The sequence below is a fragment of the Geotrypetes seraphini genome, chromosome 9 (genome assembly GCF_902459505.1).
Source record: "Geotrypetes seraphini chromosome 9, aGeoSer1.1, whole genome shotgun sequence".
NCBI lineage: Eukaryota > Metazoa > Chordata > Amphibia > Gymnophiona > Dermophiidae > Geotrypetes > Geotrypetes seraphini.
In genome coordinates, this window is record NC_047092.1 from 124,059,958 (window position 1) to 124,080,915 (window position 20,958).

At 40.7% G+C, this 20,958-nt stretch overlaps 1 protein-coding gene across 1 annotated transcript in view; it reads left to right on the forward strand.

Annotated features, from left to right (window-relative positions):
- The window catches only part of INPP5D (inositol polyphosphate-5-phosphatase D), a 377,227-nt gene that overhangs the window by 40,462 nt on the left and 315,807 nt on the right, over positions 1 to 20,958 (forward strand). The gene's annotated exons all lie outside the window — the stretch shown is intronic.

The following is a 20,958-nucleotide window of genomic DNA, read 5'->3' on the forward strand; positions in this document are numbered from 1 at the left end:
GGATGGAGGTGTTGTAGACCCTGTTTGATTTTCAGAGGATTGTGTTTGTGAGGAGCTAGCTAAACTAAAGATGGACAAAGTGATGGGACCAGATGGTATACATCTGAGGGTACTGAAAGAAATTAGGGAACTTCTGGCAGCTCCTCTGGCTGATCTTTTTCAATGTTTCTCTACTGTAGAGTCAGGAGTAGTACGGGAGGACTAGAGACAGAGGCGTAGTGAGGGAGGTTAGCTCCCAGGGTGGTGGCACCTGTCATCGCTACGCCGTGCACCCCCCCTGCTCTTTTTAACATTTTTGTAACTGATAGTGCTCAAGGGCTGTCAAGTAAGATTTGCCTCTTTACAGATGATACCCAAAACTGCAATAGAGTAGACATCCCTGATGGTGTGAATAACATGAGGTAGGACCTAGTGAAGCTTGAAGAATGGTCTGAAATTTAGCAGCTAAGATTTAATGCTAAGAAATGCAAGGTCATGTATTTGGGCTACAAAATCCCGAGGGACAGGTACAATTTAGGGGGTGAGGAAAAAGGAGCAGGACTTAGGTGTGATAGTACGTGATGATCTTAAGGTAGCCAAACAGGTTGAAAAGATGACGGCAAAAGCTAAAAAGATTTCAGGGTGCTTAGGGAGATTCAAACGCCTTTGGAAATCTTGCAATGTGCCCAGAGCTCAAAGGGGCATTTTTGAAGGAGTGGTTAGGGCGGTATGTGGACATTGTATATCTGGATTTTCAGAAGATGTTCGACAAGGTTCTGCATGAACAACTACTTTGAAAAATTGTGATCCATGGAATCGAGGGTGAAATATGTGGATTAAAAACTGGCTGACGGATAGGAAACAGAGAGTGGGGGTAAATGGACAATACTTGGACTGGAAAAGCGTCACCAGTGAAGTGCTGCAGGGTTCGGTGCTTGGACCCGTGTTCTTTAACATATTTATATACGATCTAGAAATTGGTACCACGAGTGAGGTGATTAAATTTGTAGATGATACTAAGTTATTCAGAGTAGTGAAGACCCAGGAGGATTGTGAAGATCTGCAACGTGACATAAACACGTTCGAGAAATGAGCCACAACATGGCAAATGAGGTTCAACATGGATAAGTGTAAGGTGATGCATGTCGGTAACAAAAATCTTATACACGAATACAGGATGTCTGGAGTGGTACTTGCAGAGACCCCCCAGGAAAGAGACTCAGGAGTACTGGTCGACAAGTCGATGAAGCCGTCTACACAATGCGCGGTGGCGGCGGTGAAAAGGGCAAACAGAATGCTAGGAATGATTAAGAAGGGGATCACGAACAGATCGGAGAAGGTTATCATGCCACTGTACCAGGCCATGATACGCCCTCACCTGGAATACTGCGTCTAGCACTGGTCACCGTACATGAAGAAGGACACAGTACTACTCGAAAGGTTCCAGAGAAGAGTGACTAAAATGGTTAAGGGGCTGGAGGAGTTGCCGTACAGCGAGAGATTAGAGAAACTGGGCCTCTTCTCCCTTGAAAAGAGGAGACTGAGAGGGGACATGATCGAGACATTCAAGATACTGAAGGGAATTGACTTAGTAGATAGACAGGTTGTTCACCCTCTCCAAGGTAGGGAGAATGAGAAGACACTCTCTAAAGTTAAAAGGGGATAGATTCCGTACAAACATAAGGAAATTCTTCTTCACCCAGAGAGTGGTGGAAAACTGGAACGCTCTTCCAGAGGCTGCTATAGGGAAAAACACCCTCCAGGGATTCAAGACAAAGTTAGACAAGTTCCTGCTGAACCTGAACGTACGCAGGTAGGGCTGGTCTCAGTTAGGGCACTGGTCTTTGACCTAGGGGCCGCCGTGGGAGCGGACTGCTGGGCATGATGGACCACTGGTCTGACCCAGCAGTGGCAATTCTTATGTTCTTATGTAGGTGCAGATGTTTAAATACTTGAAAGGTATTAATATAAATACAAATCTTTTCCGGGGGTCACATGATGCTCTGGGCTTGAGTGCACGTCCCTCACACAAGCTTTGGGGCATTTCATATAATAATCACTAAATAACTTAATCGCCAGTGCTATACTTGCGGATTCCTTCACACACACACACATACCCTCCCTACAGAACTTATCTCCAGCTGCTCATATCTCTCACTCTGGTCAGGGAGTTGGCTGGTTATGGCCCAGAAACAGCCTTGAAACATCCAAGACAAGCCAAAGGCATAGGAAGCTAAAATAGCTGACGAAACCACAGGCCTGATTTTTACCCTGCACGAGACTGTGATCCAAGAACTTACAAGGAATCTTATTGTTGTGATGGACGATAAACTATGCAAAATCCACACCATCGAAGATCTGAAAGAAAGTTTTGAGAACCAAGTGGACAGGATTCAGAGGGCAGAAGAGCGTATCGCGCACTCACAACTTTGAGGAGTAGCTTCGTAGCTTGGAATTCTCTTCAAAAAGCTTGCTAGACCGACTGGGGACTTATTGACATCGCTCCAATCTATCATCCTAGATTTCTGTATCTCTCACATCAATCCAGTTATATTAGGAGATTTTAATATTCACTTTGATGCCCTCAATAACTTCTGGCATTCTATCTTTAACATCTGATGTTTCACTAACCCTTCTCATTCATAATCCCACACATACAGTAGACCACACAATTGATATGATTTTTATCCAGAAATTTCTTTCTTCTCAATTTAAAAATCTACAAACTTTTCTACTACCCTGGACAGACAACCTAATCAGTATAAATCTACCACAATCTAACAATAACATACATCCTATCTCATACACATGCAATACCCGGGATTACAGCAAAATTACTCTTAACTCAATTAATAATAATTTTGAACTCCATCTGGAAGAATTCTCCAATCTTGCTCTAGAAGAGCAATCTGAAACTTGGTCTTCTAAAACACAACAAATGATAGACTCGCTGGCCCCACATTAAAACTTCCACTACAAAAAAAAAAGCCATGGTACAATCAAGAACTAAGCGCTCATCATCTACGCTACAGACACTGGTCTTTGACCAAAGGGCCGCCATGTGAGTGGACTGCTGGGCACGATGGACCACTGGTCTGACCCAGCAGCAATTCTTATGTTCTTATGTTAAAGATCAAGCAACCTTTTACAAAAATTCTCTATAGGCAGCAAAGAAAAAGTACTGTGCAAAGCATATAGCTTATGCATGGAACTCCTCAGCACTTTACTCCATTGTCTGCTCACTCTCTCCATATGCCAGATCAACCTCTAACCCAAATCGACCCAGAGCACAAGACCTTGCAAACTACTTTGATCACAAAATCAAAACTGTATGTAACAAATTCATTCATCCCTCCAATCCTGAGACATCAATTTCCCCTACCTGTGAATACATTCTCTCATTCAGCTCTCTTACTGATTTCCATCTGCCCTCATTAGATGAAACCAAGAAGTCTAAATTTGCCAAATAACTCCCTTGAAAGCATGCCTCCTTTTACACTGAAAAAACATTTCACAATCTTTGGACTATTTCTTCATGACATGAATAATAAAAGCACCAGAAAACAATTGGCAACAGCTTTTTTTCTCCTGGTGGAAACACACTAGCATATAAAACTTAATTAAATATTAATGGGACATCAGTAAGGGCACAACTCACCCTTTAAAACAATATTTAGCCCCGGGCAGGAACTCATAGGTGACAAGCACCAGATTTGAAGTCTAAATAAGACCTGCCCTGTACATCATTGTGTCCAATATTCCAATTATCAATAGAAAAATCAACAAACGCTTGGGGGCTCATAATCGAAAGAGAAAAACGTCCATAAAGTGGCCTAAGTCAGCACTTGGCCGATCATAAACGAAAGACGTCCAAGTGCCGATAATCAAACCAGGTTTTGGACGTATTTCTAAATAACCTAGGCCTTCGTAGTGCCGCTGAACGACCGTAGCTAAATGGAGCGTTTCAGGAAGAATGTCGAGGGCGGGACGTGGGCAGGCTTAGACGTACAGCATGTATAACCGAAAGTTTTACAACAGAGCCTAGACGGAACTTGGACGTTGTGACTTAGACCATTTAAAACATGGTCTAAGTCACAAAAACCCACCTAAAGTCACCAGATAAGCACTGCAAGCACATAATACAGACCCCCACATACTACCCCAGTGATCACTGACCCCCCCCCAACCCCATAAAAATCGTAATCACACTTTTAAATTTCAGCCTCCAGACCATCATCACCTGGCAGCCTGGCATAGGAAAGCCTAATCGTCCAGCACAGAGGCGGCTTAAACCATCTTGGGGGGTGTGTTAGGGACTCATGGAGAGGAGGACCCATGCTCATAAGCCCCTGTAATCACTGCATTGATACTTAAACATGTGAACTCCTCTAAACACCCCCAAAACCCTTTTGTACTGGCATATAAGTGGCTCCTGCAGCCATAAAGGATATTAGGGTAGAGATAAGTGGGTCTAGGGGATTCTGGAGGTGATTTGGGGGGCTCACCATGACCTATAAGGGAGCTGTAGTGAGGAGAAGAATGGCACCCTTTTTGTGAAGTTCACAGCAGTGCCCTTGTTCTAGGCATTTTTGACTTGGACGAAAAGTTGGACGAAAATGTGGTATAAAGATAGACTATTTAGCGACTTAGACGATCAGATCAGCAGGACATATAGTTAGACGATTTTCGAAGCAAAGATATTTTGGACGTATTTTTCGAAAATGTGTCCTAGGCTGTTTTTTACTTTGGACAACTTGCGGCTTTGTGGAAAACGGACTTAGACATTCCTTTCGATTATGCCCCTCTTGGTGTAGGTTCAAACCAGGAGAAAAAAGAAATTGGAACGTTTTAAACCACCGCCATAAATGTCAAAATTTATCAACAATCTGCACAGTAAGAATAAATATGCTGATAATAATAATAATAATAACAACAGTTTATATACCGCAATACCGTTAAGTTCTATGCGGTTTACAGAAGATTAGTGGGGTACAAGTTGAGTTGACGTACAAGTTGAGTTAACTTAAGGGATGTGGGAACAATGGGGAGAAAGGGCAAGAGAGGGGAAGGAGGGAAGTGGGTCAGCTGTCTAGGTATTTCAGGAATAGGTGAGTTTTGAGGCGTTTCCTGAATACCTCATAAGTGGTGGGCAATAGGAGTTGTTCTAGGTCTTTACCCCATAGAGCAGCCTGATGTGAGAGAAGATGCTCATGGTGTTTTTTTAGTTTGCATCCTCTAACCGGGGGAGAAACGAAGTGCGAGTGGGAGCTTCTCTTGTGTTTGTTGGCTGAGAAGGAGAATAGGTCAGTGATGTATTTAGGGGTTAGACCGTAGAAAACTTTAAAATAGAGGCAGGCGAACTTAAACTTTATACGAGCTTCCATCGGCAGCCAGTGTAGCTGTTTGAAGTATGGCGTCACGTGATCGAACTTCTTTAGACCGAAGATTAGTCTGACTGCAGTGTTTTGCATTAGTTGTAATCGTCGCATATTCTTTGGGGGGATTGCTAAGTAGGCGATGTTACAGTAGTCGAGTTGACTTAATACGAGGGATTGTACCAAGATTCTGAAGGCAGTTATCAAAGTATGCTTTAATGGATTTAAGTTTCCAGAGGGTGAAAAAACTCTTTTTGATTAGGGAGTCCACCTGATCTTTCATGGTGAGGCATTGGTCCAGAATTACACCCAGTATTTTAATGGTGGGCTGTATGGGGTAGTTATGTTTGTTGATGTCTAGTGGGGTTTTGGTGTGATGTGTGATGGTGTGATGTGAAAAAAATCATTGAAAAACTATAGCTATTAGTACAATACTACTTAGCTGAGTCCCATCAAAGTTCTTTTTGAAGCCTATTTTATTATCAATAAAAGCCTTTCCACTGTATCCGCCTCATGGAAATCAGCTCTAATCTTTCTGAAGATTAAACAAATATATCTGAAGATCAAATTACCAACTATTGACCCATTGCAAATCTACCTTTTCTATCCAAATTCACTGAAAAACTGGTTTTCAATCAACTTTCCAATTTTGCAGAAAAAAACAATGCTCTCCACCCTTACCAAACTGGATTTCGAACACACCACTCTACTGAACTATCACTAATATGCCTAACTACTACTATTCTTTATTTCAAAGACCACCGCAAATATTCTCTTCTGATATCTTTAGACCTCACATCTGCTTTCGACACCATTGATCATTCCCTACTTCTTAACAGACTACAATCTATTGGGGTCTCTGGAACAGCTCTGCAGAGATTCTCCTCATCTTTCCAAAACCGAAACTATAAAGTTAGTTATAATGACAGCATATTTTCTACCATCTATCAAAGCTATGGAGTCCCTTAGGGTTCAATCCTCTCACCACTACTCTTTAACATCTTTTTGTTCCCTTTACTTATTTTAGCTCAATCTGTAGGATTTACTGTGTTCACATACTCAGATGATATCCAACTTCTTTACCCCTTAGATTCAACATTACCTGACGAAATAACAGAAGTTAACCACAAACTCAATAAAATCATCTCTTGGATCCAACTGAACAAGCTTGCACTGAATATCTCTAAAACAACCAGCGTTTTCTTCTCACATTCTACGGAGAAACATTTTTGCCTACCCATCTAAATTGATTCTTCTCCAATTCAAATAGATACTAGAATTAAACTCCTTAGAATTATGGAATTTTGATTCACTCTCCTGTAATTTCACACATTGATTACTTCAATGCCCTTTATCAGGGCATTGCTCAGAAAGACATCCATTGTCTACAATTTTTGCAAAATACTGCCGTTAAATTAATCTACCTGCAAAAAAATATGATCGTTACTCCTCTTCTTCATAAAGCACACTGGTTACCCATTACTCATCGTCTTTCTTATAAACTATTCCTATTAACATTCAAAACAAAAAACTCCAATCAACCAGCCTTCATTGACAAACTCCTGATTCCATGTACTTCCTCCAGGACACTCCGATCCAATCAAAACTTACTTACCATTCCATCAATATGTGAACTATTTTATGATACCACTCGCAAATCCATTTTCTCAGTCACAGCTCTTTCTCTGTGGAATGCCCTCACATTGGATCTCCGTTTTAAAAACTCTTGAAAAATTCAAATCTAAACTCAAGACTTTTCTTTTCAAAGATGCTTATAATCTCTAACCTCAGCTCTTTCAATCATTCTCATGTAGCTTTTTCAAGTATTTTGAAAAAACAAAGACGTTTCCTTTGAAGCGAGCCCTATCATAATGTATTTTCCCTCCCTTTTATTTTTATCTCAATGTATTTACTAACTTACTTTCACCTCTTCCCTCTTATTTTGTGTATGTTGATCCATTCAAACTCCCTTTTTATTTATCTTTTATTGTTTTGGTTTTTTCTTTAAACTCAAGATAAGTTAAATCTTTCATTTTATTTCTTTACTTTTAAACTTTATTTTATTGTAAACTGTTTAGATACTTATTTGATAAACGGTATATCAAAAATAAAGAAAACTTGAGAACCGGACCTGAAGAAACAATGCCCGGTTTATTGGATTACCCAACTCCAGTAAGGATGGTGAATTGCAGCCCACTTTGGAGAAGTAGCTTTCAGGCTTGGTGATCATCACTGTCTTGTCCACCCCAATTTTACTGGAGAGGACACACAGAGCCTGGGCCCTGTTAGAGAGGGTGATCAGAAACCCCAACCAGTTATAGTGTGATTTTTGAACTATGCTGATAAACAGCGTGTTTTCCAGTGCTACACTGATCCATAAACAGATTCCCTTTCACATTCACCGATAACTACACAACTCTGAAGAGAGATATTTATTATTCTCTCAGGATCTTCATAGCTGGAATTGGGCTTGTTGCAGGTTTTTGGGTCTCACTGCGTCATGTTGGGTAGAAACCGATGTTTCAGCCACCATGCTGTGGCTTTCTTCAGGGTATGCTCTGAAGTCTGCAGTTTGACTTTGTAAATAGTGGGTTCACTGATCTGATTGGGAATAGGGCAGTCCACCAATTTGAATTTTGGCAGGAAAGTTGGTTAGAAATGTAAATTTTGTTGTGAGAGTCAGTTGGTTTCTTTTTCCATAGAATGAAAAAGTCTCTGTTGGGTTTAAAGAAGTTCTCCCCGTGGAGCTGGGTTACATGTTCTCTCAGGGTTTCTCACAGCTGGTTTGTTGCAGGTTTTTGGGTCTTGCTGTGTCTTGTCAGGTAGAAACCGACGTTTCAGCCATCATGCTGTAGCTTTCTTCATGGTATGCTCTGAAGTCTGAAGTTTGACTTTGTAAATAGTAGGTTCACTGACCTGATTGGCAGGAAAGTCAGTTGGTCAGAAATTTGAATTTGTTGTGAGAGTCAGTTGCTGGAGAGCTTTGGGGTCATAAACTTGTCTTGGAAAATATTTATGCTCTGAACGTCTTTGACCATAAGTTCTTCTCCCTAGTCTTGTCCAAATTGTTATTTGATGGCTACTGGATTATTCTGGGTGGAGATTTTAATGTCACAGTTAACTCTCTGATAGACTGTAAACCACCACAGCGAGGACTGAAGACAGCTGCACATAGGGGAGTGAACTTCCTGACCTAAGAGCTAGCCTTGGTGGATACGTGAAGAGCTTTGCATCCTGACATGGATTTCACCTTCTACTCTCAATCTTAACCAAGGACTATGTACATCTAGACCAGGGGTGCCCAACACGTCGATCGCGATCGACCGGTAGCTCAGGAAGGCAACGTGAGTCGATCGCAGAGCCCATCCCGGGCTCCATGATAGACTCGTGTTGCCGTCCCGATCTACCTGGCCTATCAGCCTTCCTCTCCCCGACGTCAAAGACGCAGACGCCGGGCATTAGGCTGTTTTTGTCATTTCGGGGGGGGGGGGGGAGGTGGCTGGCAGCGGCAGCAGCAGCCTGAAAAAGAAATCATCCTGGCCGGGGTCGGTGTCATGCTCCAGAGCTTCTACAGCCTTCCTATCTCCCTCTCCCTTCTACCTGCTTCTGGCCACACCTCCTGCTCCGCGGCTCTCTTCGGCAATTCAACAGCAGCGATCAACACAAGCTTCTGACGTCGGGGCCTACCCTCTGCGAGTCCCGCTTGTTTCAACTTCCTTTTTCCACAAAGGCGGGACTCGTAGAGGGAAGGCCTCGATGTCGGCAGCTTGTCTTGATCACCGTTGCTGATGAGTTGCTGAAGAGAGCCGCGGAGCAGGGGGGTGTTGCCAGGTGCAGGTAGAAGGGAGAGGGCCAGATGCAGGACTCGTGGGTGAGGGAGGCGAAGAGAGAGAGAAAGAGAGAGGGGAGGGAAACAAAAGGAAATATTTCATACTGGGATGGGCCGGAGTGGAGGGAGAGTGGAAAGATTCTGGCTACCGGGTGCAGTAACAAAGGAAAAGGGGGGAAAGCTGAAAATGGAGATAGTGACACAAAGAAGAGAAAGGGTAAGCAGGACCTACCGAATAAGGATAGAGATACAGAGTGGACATGAAGAGGAGGTGAAATAGAGACATAGAAGTAATGCTGAAAAAGTGTGGGGGGTGGGAGATAAAGACATTGAAAGGGCAAATGGTGAACATGGGGTAAAGACAAGGACAGAGACAAATGAAGATTCTGAAAAAGTGGTGAGATAGGGATATAGGTGAGATGGACACAAAGAAGGTGATGCTGGAAAATAGGCGGAATGGTAATTCTGACAGACATAGAAGGGAAATGCTGGATCAAGGAGAGATGGGGCTCAGGCTGGATGGAATGAGGAGAAATGCCTTGTTGGCCCGGAACGTCCTCTCCTACGTCAGAATTGATGTCAGGGAGCGGAATGCTGGTCAGCGCGACGCTTCTGCAGGAAAGCTTGGGACGGCGGTGGCTTGGGGGCTGTTCCCCGATGGCGGTGGCAGCAAACCGAGTGGCTTGGGGGAGGGCACGGAGAAAGAAAGAAAGGGGGCAGACAGGGAGACAGAAAGAAGGGGGAACAGGGAGACAGAAATAAAAAGTTGGGGGAGAGAATGAGGTCTGGAGGAGAGGAAACATACAGGAGGCTGAAAGAAAGGAAGAAAGATTGGATGCACAGTCAGAAGAAGAAAGTGCAATCAGAGACTCATGAAATCACCAAACAGCAAAGGTAGGAAAAATGATTTTATTTTCAATTTAGTGATCAAAATGTGTCTGTTTTGAGAATTTATATCTGCTGTCTATATTTTGCACTATGGCTCCCTTTTACTAAACCGCAATATCGTTTTTTAGCTCAGGGAGCCTATGAGCATTGAGAGCAGCGCGAGGCATTCAGCGTAACTCCCTGTGCTAAAACCTACTATTGTGGTTTAGTAAAATGGGAGGGGGTGTGTTTGTCTATTTTTGTATTTTGTTACTGAGGTGACATTGCATAGAGTCATCTGCCGTGACCTCTTTGAAAAAACCCGGAATATGAATAATTAACATTTTCTCTGCCTTTCAGTGTGCTTTGTGTTTTTTTTTAATTTTATTGTTGGTAGATCATTTTGACTTAGTCATTATAAAAGTAGCTCGCAAGCCCATAAAGTGTGGGCACCCCTGATCTAGACTATCTGCTTATTCCCCCTGTTGACTCAAATGACCATTGTGGATCTTGCCTTTTCTGATCACGCGATGGTACATTTAACTCTGCGACTCACCAATACTGAGGGTGACAGAATATGGTGTATACCTGCCCATCTTTACAATGACTTGGAATTCCACACCTTTCTCCAGGCAAAATGGAAGGATTAGTTGGATCATAATGATACTGGTGATGTTGATTTGGTGACACTATGGGATGCAGCAAAAGTGGTAATGAGAGGCCACATCCTAGCATGTGCCAACTCACAAAAGCATGTGCCACCTCACAAAAGAAGTGCAGGGAAGGAGAACTACTTTCTTTAACTAACCAGCTTAATGTTCTTTGTAGACAGCATGTCTCCCAAATGACCCCAGCACTGCGGATGACTATGCAGCAGTCAACAAGCAAACTAACATGTCACTTAACCAAAGACCAGAACAAATTATTTGATCCTATCAATATAAGTTCTATTGCTGGGGCAAAAAGGTTGGGTGTATACTAGCCTGTCTCACTTGCATACATAAATCTAAACAGTTAATTACCAACATTATGGGCAGGGATTGACACCACTATGTTTCTCATTCTGATATTATGCAGCAGTTTGTCTCCTTTTACCATACTTTATGTAGTGCTGGCAGCGAAGATTCAGAAGTTAGAGATAACTTCTTTCATAATTTACCCTGCCTAACATATCCCAGGAGCATAAACAGATTTTGAATTCTCCCATCACATCTGAAGAGATTTCTAGGGCCATTAAAAACTTAAAGCTAGCGAAGTCCCCAGGACCTGATGGACTTGACCCTGAATTCTACAAGATATTACATCAGGATGTTACGGGCCCTCTGCAGAGATTTCTTGCAGGGCTCTTGGTGACCCAATGCATAACAGGACTCATGTGGTAATCTTACCAAAGCCTGGGAGCTAATCAACTAGGCCCCTATCGCCCGATTTCATTTTTGAATCAAGACAATAAATTATTAACCAGGGAGGAGAAGAGAAATACTTGTGGCCGGGAAGGAGAGAGCCTTGCTGCCGCCGATCTGCACCAGAGACCCTTTCGGGCTTTCCCTCTGCCACTGGAGTCCTTGCTTCGATGTAACTTCCGGTTTTGCAAAACCGGAAGTTACACCAGAAGCAAGGACTCCGGTGGCAGACGGAAAGCCCGAACGGGTCTCTAACAAGGGGGCTGACGAATCGGAATAATTTTTGGTGGAATTCATTGTCATATGTATAAAATGGAAAGAGTAATAGCAACACAGCGAGGATATATTAGGAAATTTCAAGATGTGTGAGAGCCATTAACAAAATTTTGTAATGATTAGTTGTTACTTTTACCTTAATTCTTAAAGTTCATTTTTCAGGGAGGGGGGGGGGGATTTTAAGTATAACATCTTATATAAAGTAATTTAATTACTTATGATGAAGGGGTGGGAAGGGAGGGAGATAAGATTTTATGATTGGTATTATTGCTGAATATTAAGTGATATTCTCAATGTGCAAATGTGTTTATATATTATCACACTTATTGTACGTATAAAAATTAATAAAAATTTACAAAAAAAAAACCCAAATAAAATGATTTGAATCGATTCACACAAAGTGAATCGGAGAATCGGTTTGAATCGTGAATCGGGTAGCACTAGTGTACAGACATTATTACTATTCTGAGTACAGACATTACCATTCAAGGAATTGTAGTGGGCCAGCAAGAATGGGCTCCATTTACCATTACTAAGGTGACCATACGTCCCGTTTTGAACGGGACCGTCCCATTTTCAGACTCCTTGTCCTGTTGTCCCCACACACAGCTTCGGGATACCGAAATGTCACGTTTTCAGGGATAGCGTCCCGAAGCTGTTCTTGGGGAAAACGGGACAGGTGATCACTTCCAGTCCCTACCTGTGGCGCAAAAAAAAAAAAAAAAAAAGCCTCCCTCCTTCCTTTCCCCCGGTCCACTGCTATCTTACCTACCTGCTGCTGCTGCTAATCACCGACACGAAATCTTCTTTCCGACATCAATTCTGACGTCTGAGAGGACATTCTGGGCCAGCCAGGCAGCGATTGTCTGGCCCAGAACATCCTCTCTGACGTCAGAATTGACGTTGGAAAAAGACTTCATGTCGGCAATTAGCTGCAGCAGGGAGGTAAGATAGCAGCAGACCGGGGGAAAGGAAGGAGGAAGGCTTTTTTTTTTTTGCTCTGAAGGAAGGGAAGGAGATAGGGAGGCAAGCAGGCTGGCTTTGGCCAGGGAGGGATGGAGGGAGGGAGGTAGACAGGCAGGCAGACTAGCTTCGGGGCTAGGGGTGGGACAAAGTCTGGAAGGCAGTGAGAGGAACATAGGAAGGAGGCACTGAGGGCACTAAGGACATGGGAAGGAGGCACTGGGGGCACTAAGGACATGGGAAGAAGGCACTGAGGGCACGAAAGACATGGGAAGGAGGCACTGGGGGCACTAAAAACATAGGAAGGGGCACTAAGGACATGGGAAGGAGGCACTGGGGGCACTAAGAACATAGGAAGGAGGTACTGGGGGCACTAAGGACATAGGAAGGAAGGAGGGAGGGAATAGAAAGGGACAATTCTTGGGCCTGAGGGTAGAAAAAAGAAATGAAAGAAAGGATACACAGTCAGAAGGAAACACAACTAGAGACTCGTGAAATCACCAGACAGCAAAGGTAAGAAAAATGATTTTATTTTCAATTTAGTGATCAAAATGTGTCAGTTTTGAGAATTTATATCTGCTGTCTATATTTTGCACTATATTTATCTATTTTTCTATAGTTACTGAGGTGACATTGCATATTTTAAAGTCATCTGCCTTGACATCTTTGAAACCCCCCAAATATAAATGATAATTAACATTTTCTCTGCATATAGTGAGCTTTGTAGTTTTTTTTTTTTATTTTATGGTTATCATTATGAATTAATAAGATATTATGTGTACATGAAAAATGAATGGAAGAAATTGGGGGCGGGATTGGGGGGCAGGGCTAGGGCAGGATTGTGGTGCGGGACTGACAATTAATAGATGTCCCCTTTTGATGAAAAAAAAAATGGTCACGTTAACCATTACCCTCTGTTGCCTTCCATTCAACCAGTTCCCTAACCCAACCGTAACCCTAACCCAATCCATCAATTTGGGGCCCATACTGAGGGCACTCAGTTTATTTATTAGACATCTGTGTGGAACCATGTCAAAGGCTTTGCTAAAATCGAAATACACCATATCTAGTGCTCTTCCTTGATCCAACTTTCTGGCCATCCAGTCAATGAAATTAATCAGGTTTTTCTGACAAGACCTGCCTCAAGACCACAGAAGTCAGACTTACTGTATTGTAGTTCTCTATCTCTTCTTTGCTTTTGCTTTTGTGAAGAGGGATCACATCTGCTCTCAAGTTCTCCGGTACCCCTCCTGACTCTAGATAATCATTGAAAAGGCCAGCCTTCAGTACCCTCGGATGGACACCAGCTGGCCCCATCGCTTTGTCCAACTGTAGTTTGGCTGGCACCTCATAAACACAGTATTCTGAAAATCATTCAGGTTCTACTACACCTCCATTCCTATTTGTTTTTGTCTTCTATGGTCCTAATCCCGGCCCTTCAATTGTGAACATAGAACAGAAATATTTATTTATTTATTTTATTTTAAAAATGTATACACTGGCTAAAACTTAGATGGTCTCCAAATACCATACACAATTATATTTTATCAACATAAAGACAAATACAAACATGGTCAGCCATCAAAGAATCATAATAAACTGTCTTTAAAAGAAGGCATTGACAAGAAGTTGTGTGTTCAGTCACTTCTTGAAGCAAGAAACATTTTCTTATAAACAGAGCTGTCCAGGAAGGGCATTCTACAACTGAGCCTCTACAATACAAAAGGTTGTGGCTCTAGTATCAGCATAATGTGTCCTCACCAACGAATCTAATAGTAACAACATAGCAATTCAGCCTCACCTTTATCAGCTTCTACATTTTCCTCCCCTTCATCTGAGTCTCACAATATCACTTTGGCACTTCCTCCTCTTAATAACATATCTAAAAACTGTCTTGTTAACTGTTTTACTGTATTGGCTTGTGACGGATTGAGGGATTTTCCCTCTCTAGGACTGCTATTATGCCACTGGGCAGCAGAGGGCATCGTACATTTGAAAAAGACTACAGGTCCCAGAGGGCCTTGTGTTCCATGGCTCAGTCCTGAGTCAGAGGGTAGGACTCAGAAAGTATTTCTGCCCAGGCTTGAGTCAGTAGGGAGAGGTCCCAAAGAGAGAGATCCTAGAGAAAGAGGTCCTGAGCAGAGGCAGCATTTGGCTGAGGTAAGCCAAACCTTATATGTAATGTGTGAGGCAAACTTAAAGGAAATAAAAAGCATTTACTTGTATGCCAGTGTGTTCTTTTATCTGTTGACCTCTCCAGGAAATCCAGGTCTGTTACATTGCTATTTTTTCTTCCATTTGCACCTATGTTCTCTTGACTACTCTACCAGCTTCCCTTAACTTTTCCTGATATTTTTGCCTTTCTTCCTCTTTCTGTGATCTTTTGTAGTTTATAAATGCTAGCTTCTTTTTCCTTTTCAGTTATACTTCTGAAAACCAAGCAACCTTCTTTTCCTCTTACTTTTACGTACTTTCCTAACAAAATGGTTTGTTCTCCTTACAATAATGCCTTTCTGTTTTGTCCACTGTTTTTCTTCTTCCAGATGTTCCGATCTAAACAATTCCTTGAGGTAATCCCCCATCTGAAAATTAGTTTTTTAGATGTCTACAACTTTCACATTTGAATGAATTCTCTTCATATTAAATCACATTATCCAGTGATCACTGAATGCTAGAAGACCACCCACTATAGCATTTAAAATACCCTTCCCTTTTGTAAGCACTAACGGCCTCGTTTACAAAGCCGCGGTAGCAACTGCGCTTTGCTAACTGCCCCGAAGCCCATAGAGATTTAAAGGGTTTCAGGGCTATTGCTGTGCAGCTTTGTAAAAGAGGCCGTAGTCCACTATGGTCCCATCCTCCTCCATGGGCTCCATTACCAACTGCTGGAACAGTTCTCCCTGTAAAAAATAGAAACATGATGGCAGATAAAGGCCAAATGGCCCATCTAGTCTGCCCATCCTGAGCCAGGGACATCAACGCCTTTGTGAAAGCTTCCGGTTTGAAAATAATAATACATGCAAAATGACACCAGCGCAAGGTTTTAAAAATTATAACCAAGATTTATTGAATTATTGTTTCTATTTTTCCATTATTAGATCAAAAGCATCAGCATAATTAATGCTTACGGTTGCGCTAATGGGAGATCGTCAGAGGTGCCAAATACTGGCCTTCTAACAACGGTCTCGTTTTCATATCTCATTTCATTCTATTATATAACTTTTAGCTCAGTGACATCATCAGTATAACAACGAATGACAATTCACCAAAGAGGTGGTCTTAAAAGTTGGACAAAGAAACATTCCTCCACGTTTAAAAGTTATACAGTTTTAGAAAATTACTTTTGATTTCTGAATTAACATTATAACATTATTCAAGAGAATTCTACAATTATTAACAGGGTGCTGAGAAATTCTCAGCCCTAAAGGAAAAAACTCTTCCTAAGCTGACAGGTTCAAACTGCATAGCCTTACACAGAAACCTTACTCTAGAGGAGGGGGGTCAAGTCTTCCCCCCTCTCCCTGAAGCGTGGGCTTCCAATGCCCCTCCTTCCTATTCTTGAGACTGACTCTAATTACTTCCAGATGCTGCCTTAGGATTTTCCTTAGTGTTTCTTCAGGTTTAAAATATATAAAATATGTTTTTTCAAAGCAACACAATCATACACTTCATTTATACTTTGCTTGGCCAAGCCTCCATACATTCAATAAATCATAATTTTCATTCAAAACTACATCCAATTCAGTTTGGGGACACGCTATCCTTCTCTACCAGTCTAAAGCAAGCACATCTGGTGTTAATTAACACCACGCTGCTGGGAACGGGAAAACTCAGAGAGGACAAAGAAGACAGAAAACTATTCACTGGCACAAGATGGTGTCCAAACAGAGAACACAAACTGGATTCCATGTAATCATGTAATCATGATTTCCACCATGATTTAGCTCAACAGCAAAGTACATAAACAGATATTATTATGCTTTCCCTTATATTAATCCTTAGTATATTTTTCTCTGGCCTTAGCTACATTATATTTAAATTTTTATTCACCTGTTTTTCCGTACGCTTCTATTTGGGCGTGGTCCTTAACTGACACAGAATTGTCTCTAACTAGAATTACCCAGAATCATATGAAAAACTGGCGCTTTTGTAGAAAAACTTCACAAAAATACTGCACTATCATGCTCCGACATCCATTCCATTATCGTCCCATAAACAGCACTACTCCTCAATCCGCAGTAACCATTATCTCTTTCTCTCTCTGAGAGATCCCATGTGCCTATCCCAGGCACTCTTGAATTCAGACACAGTCTCTGTCTCAACCACCTCTTCCGGGAGACTGTTCCCGCATCTACCACCCTTTTTGTAAAATAGTATTTCCTTAGATTAATCTGGAGACTATTACCTCTTAACTTCATCCTATGCCCTTTCATTACAGAGTTTCCTTTCAAGTGAAAGAGAAATCCAGGATCTCACTCCTTCTAGGAGATCCCGTAGTAGAGATATTCTAATCAACATCTGGTATATTAAAATCACCTATTGGTAATACTTCCTATTTTAAATATTTCCTGATAGGACACTGACAGTATGAGATATTGAGTTTAAACTTTTATGATACATTTATCTATATTTGCTGGTTTAGGTCCTACTTTGCCAACCGCACTTCTAAAGTAGTATTTAGTGAATCATCATCCAAAACTTACATAAACAATCACGATATACCTCAGGGGTCTGTTCTATTCCCACTCCTGTTCAATATCTATCTTGCTTCTCTTCTGATACTGTGCCAATCCATCGGTATTTCTATATAAGCCTACGCTGACGATATTCAGCTTCTCCATCCTTTAGATCCATCAAACATCTCAGAAACTGACGATATCAACCAAAAACTCAGAACCATAAGCACATGGTTAAATGATAACATGGCCCAGAGCATCAACAAAAACTCTTCTCTTTCCATGGAAAGATGGCATTTCATTACACTCCCCAATTTGCATTGATAATACTCCACTTAAAATGGTCTCATCCATAAAAATATTAGGAGTCATAATCAATCAAAAATTGAATTTTCATGACCAAATAAGTGCTGTGGTTAAAAACTGCTTTTTAAAATTACGAATGATCCTTTCCTTGGCAAGCTGCCTTGATTGCACATCCCTTAATATTTTGGTCCACTCTCTCATATCAAAATTAGACTACTGTAACTCTTTATACAAGGGCATTTCACTGAAAGAACTCCAGCGTCTACAAATAATACAAAACACCGCGATCAAGATTATCACTAACTCCAGGAAATTCTACCATATCACCCCCTCTTCTGAAAAAGGCCCACTGGTTACCAATTGCACACAGAATTGCATATAGAATTGTGTTCTTAATGTTTAAAGTTCAAATGACAAATGCTCCCAGTGTCATTGATAAGTTTCTCATACTGCACACCTTATCTCGCACATTATGTTCTGCTTCTCAAAATCTATTGACAGTTCCCTCACTGAAAGTAATCAATACACGCCGTAACACATCGTTTTATGTAACAGCACCCCTTATATGAAACTCACTGCCTGCCTCTTTAAGGGAGGAAAAAAGCATTGACAAATCCAAGTGATCTCTAAATTGCTTTCTTTTTTTTTTTTTTTTTAATCTTTATTCCTTTTTATTTCTTTCAACAAGTGTACAATATTATTACAATTAATTCACATAACTCACTTGACATTCTTAAACAATATTATTATACATGTTTTAATACCCCCATCCATCTCCCATCCCTTCCCATATCAACAAAATATTTCATCCAAACTTATACATACTTGTACATCCCTCTTTCATAATACAATTAATCTTACATTAAATCTGTCCCTCCCCCCACCCTTTCTTCCTCAAACTCTTTATTCATTTTATTATACAAAGTAATGCACAACAATATATATCTCATCATAGTACATATATCCCCTTATATTTCATAACAACATATTTCCAATAAATTTACCCTCTTTCCTTTTCTATTCATACCTATATACCATGTTTCTTATATCCATTAATCAGTTGAAATATACCGCTAGCTAACTAAATTATCCTATCCCCCCCACCCCACCCCATTTCTATAAATTATCCCCTAAGGAAAAAGAATAAATCTTAATCATTATAATAATCAATTAATGGCCTCCACACCTCTTGAAACCTTTTAAAATACCCCCTTTGTACTGCAAGAAATCTTTCCATCTTGTACATATGACAAACTGAGTTCCACCAGAAACTACAATTCAGTCTAGAACAGTCTTTCCAATTAGTTGTTATTTGCTGAATTCCCACTCCAGTAAGAATCATCAATAATTTGTTGTTTGCTGCAGATATCTGACTTTTGGCCCTCATACACATTCCAAAAACCACTGTGTCATAGGATAATGCCACATGACTCTCCATTAATATGTTGACTTGATCCCAGATTGATATCCAAAATGCCTGAATACATGGACAATAAAATAAAAGATGGTCTAAAGTTCCAACTTCAATTTTACAATGCCAGCATCTATTAGACTTAGAGCAATCTAATTTTTGTAATCTAGTAGGGGTCCAGAATGCTCTATGCAACAAAAAGAACCATGTTTGCCTAATAGATGCTGACATCGTACCTTTAATTCTCCAAGACCAAATACGTGGCCATTGAGATGCATTAATCTGATGCTTAATCTCAATGCTCCAAATATCTCTTAATCCATTTTTAGGCTTCTTATTCAAATAATTAGATATAATTTTATACCACTTTGCGGCCTGATGACCCAGAAAATCTGCCTGGAAACATAAGAATTCTAAGCTGTAATGATCATTTAAAGATTTCCATTCAGGGAACCCCACCTGAATAGCCTGCTTCAATTGCAACCACTTAAAACTTTGTTTTTTATTCAGACCATATTTATGTTGCAATTGTGAAAATTCAAGCATCTTACCATTATCAATTACTTCCGTTAATGATCTTATACCTGCTTTAATCCAATCTTTCCAGACAACCTTAAACCCGCCTATTTGTATCTTGGAGTTTATCCAAATAGTCTGTTGTTTCGATTTTAAAATAGAATCAGTAGTTAATTTGTCTATAAACCTTAATGTTTTCCAAGTATCCATTAATACTCTATTGTCCTTACGTATTCTAGGCACCTTTATACCAAGCAAAAGATCAAGCCTAAGTGGAAAGATAAGTGATCTCTCCACCTTTAACCACTCTGGTAATTGTTCCAAAAGCTCTGGGAGGACCCAATACATACCTTGGCGCATGATATAGGCCTGATGATACCTATAAAAATTGGGAAAATTTACCCCACCCTCCTCAATTGGTCTTTGCAAAGACACTAAAGCCACTCTTGCAATTTTACCCAGCCAAATAAATTTAACCAGAATACTATTTAATTTTTTATAGAAAGACCCCTGAAAAAACACTGGTATCATTCCCAATTGATAGCAAACCACAGGCAAAATCATCATTTTAACAGTTTGAACTCTTCCCCACCAGGACAAATGTAAAGGATTCCATTGCTCACACATCTCTGTTACTTTTTGTAATAAAATTTTTTGATTTATTCTCATTGTCTCTTCGAGTGTTTTATTCAACCAAATACCTAAGTACTTTATTCCATCTTCTTTCCATATAAAAGGGAAAGAATCAAATATACCTTTTGTACAATGCACATTTAAAGGTAAAATCTCTGATTTAGTCCAATTTATTTTGTATCCTGAGAATTTTCCAAATGTATCTATTACCTTCAGTAGACATGGAATTGTTGTTTCCGGATTTCTCAAATGAAGCAAAATATCATCTGCATAAGCGGATACTTTATAATCCACTCCAGCACATGGAATACCCTGTATGTCCTTTGCCTGTCGAATAGCTAATAATAAGGGTTCAAGAACTATATCAAAGAGCAAAGGAGATAATGGACAACCTTGTCTAACTCCCCTTTGCAACTTAAAAGCATCTGAAATATTATTATTTATATATAAGCGAGCAGTTGGGGAGCTATACAGTGTTTGAATCATTTGTATAAATCCGGATCCAATACCAAACCACTCCATAGCTTGATACATGAAATTCCATTCTACACGATCAAAAGCCTTTTCAGCATCTAGTGATACCGAAAAAGCCGGATCATTAATTTGTTTTGTTAAATAATACATCTGAAATGCCAGTCTAGTATTATTAGAAGAGTGTCTCTGAGCAACAAATCCAGTTTGATTCATTCCTATTATATGCGGAAGAGCTTTAGCCAATCTTAAT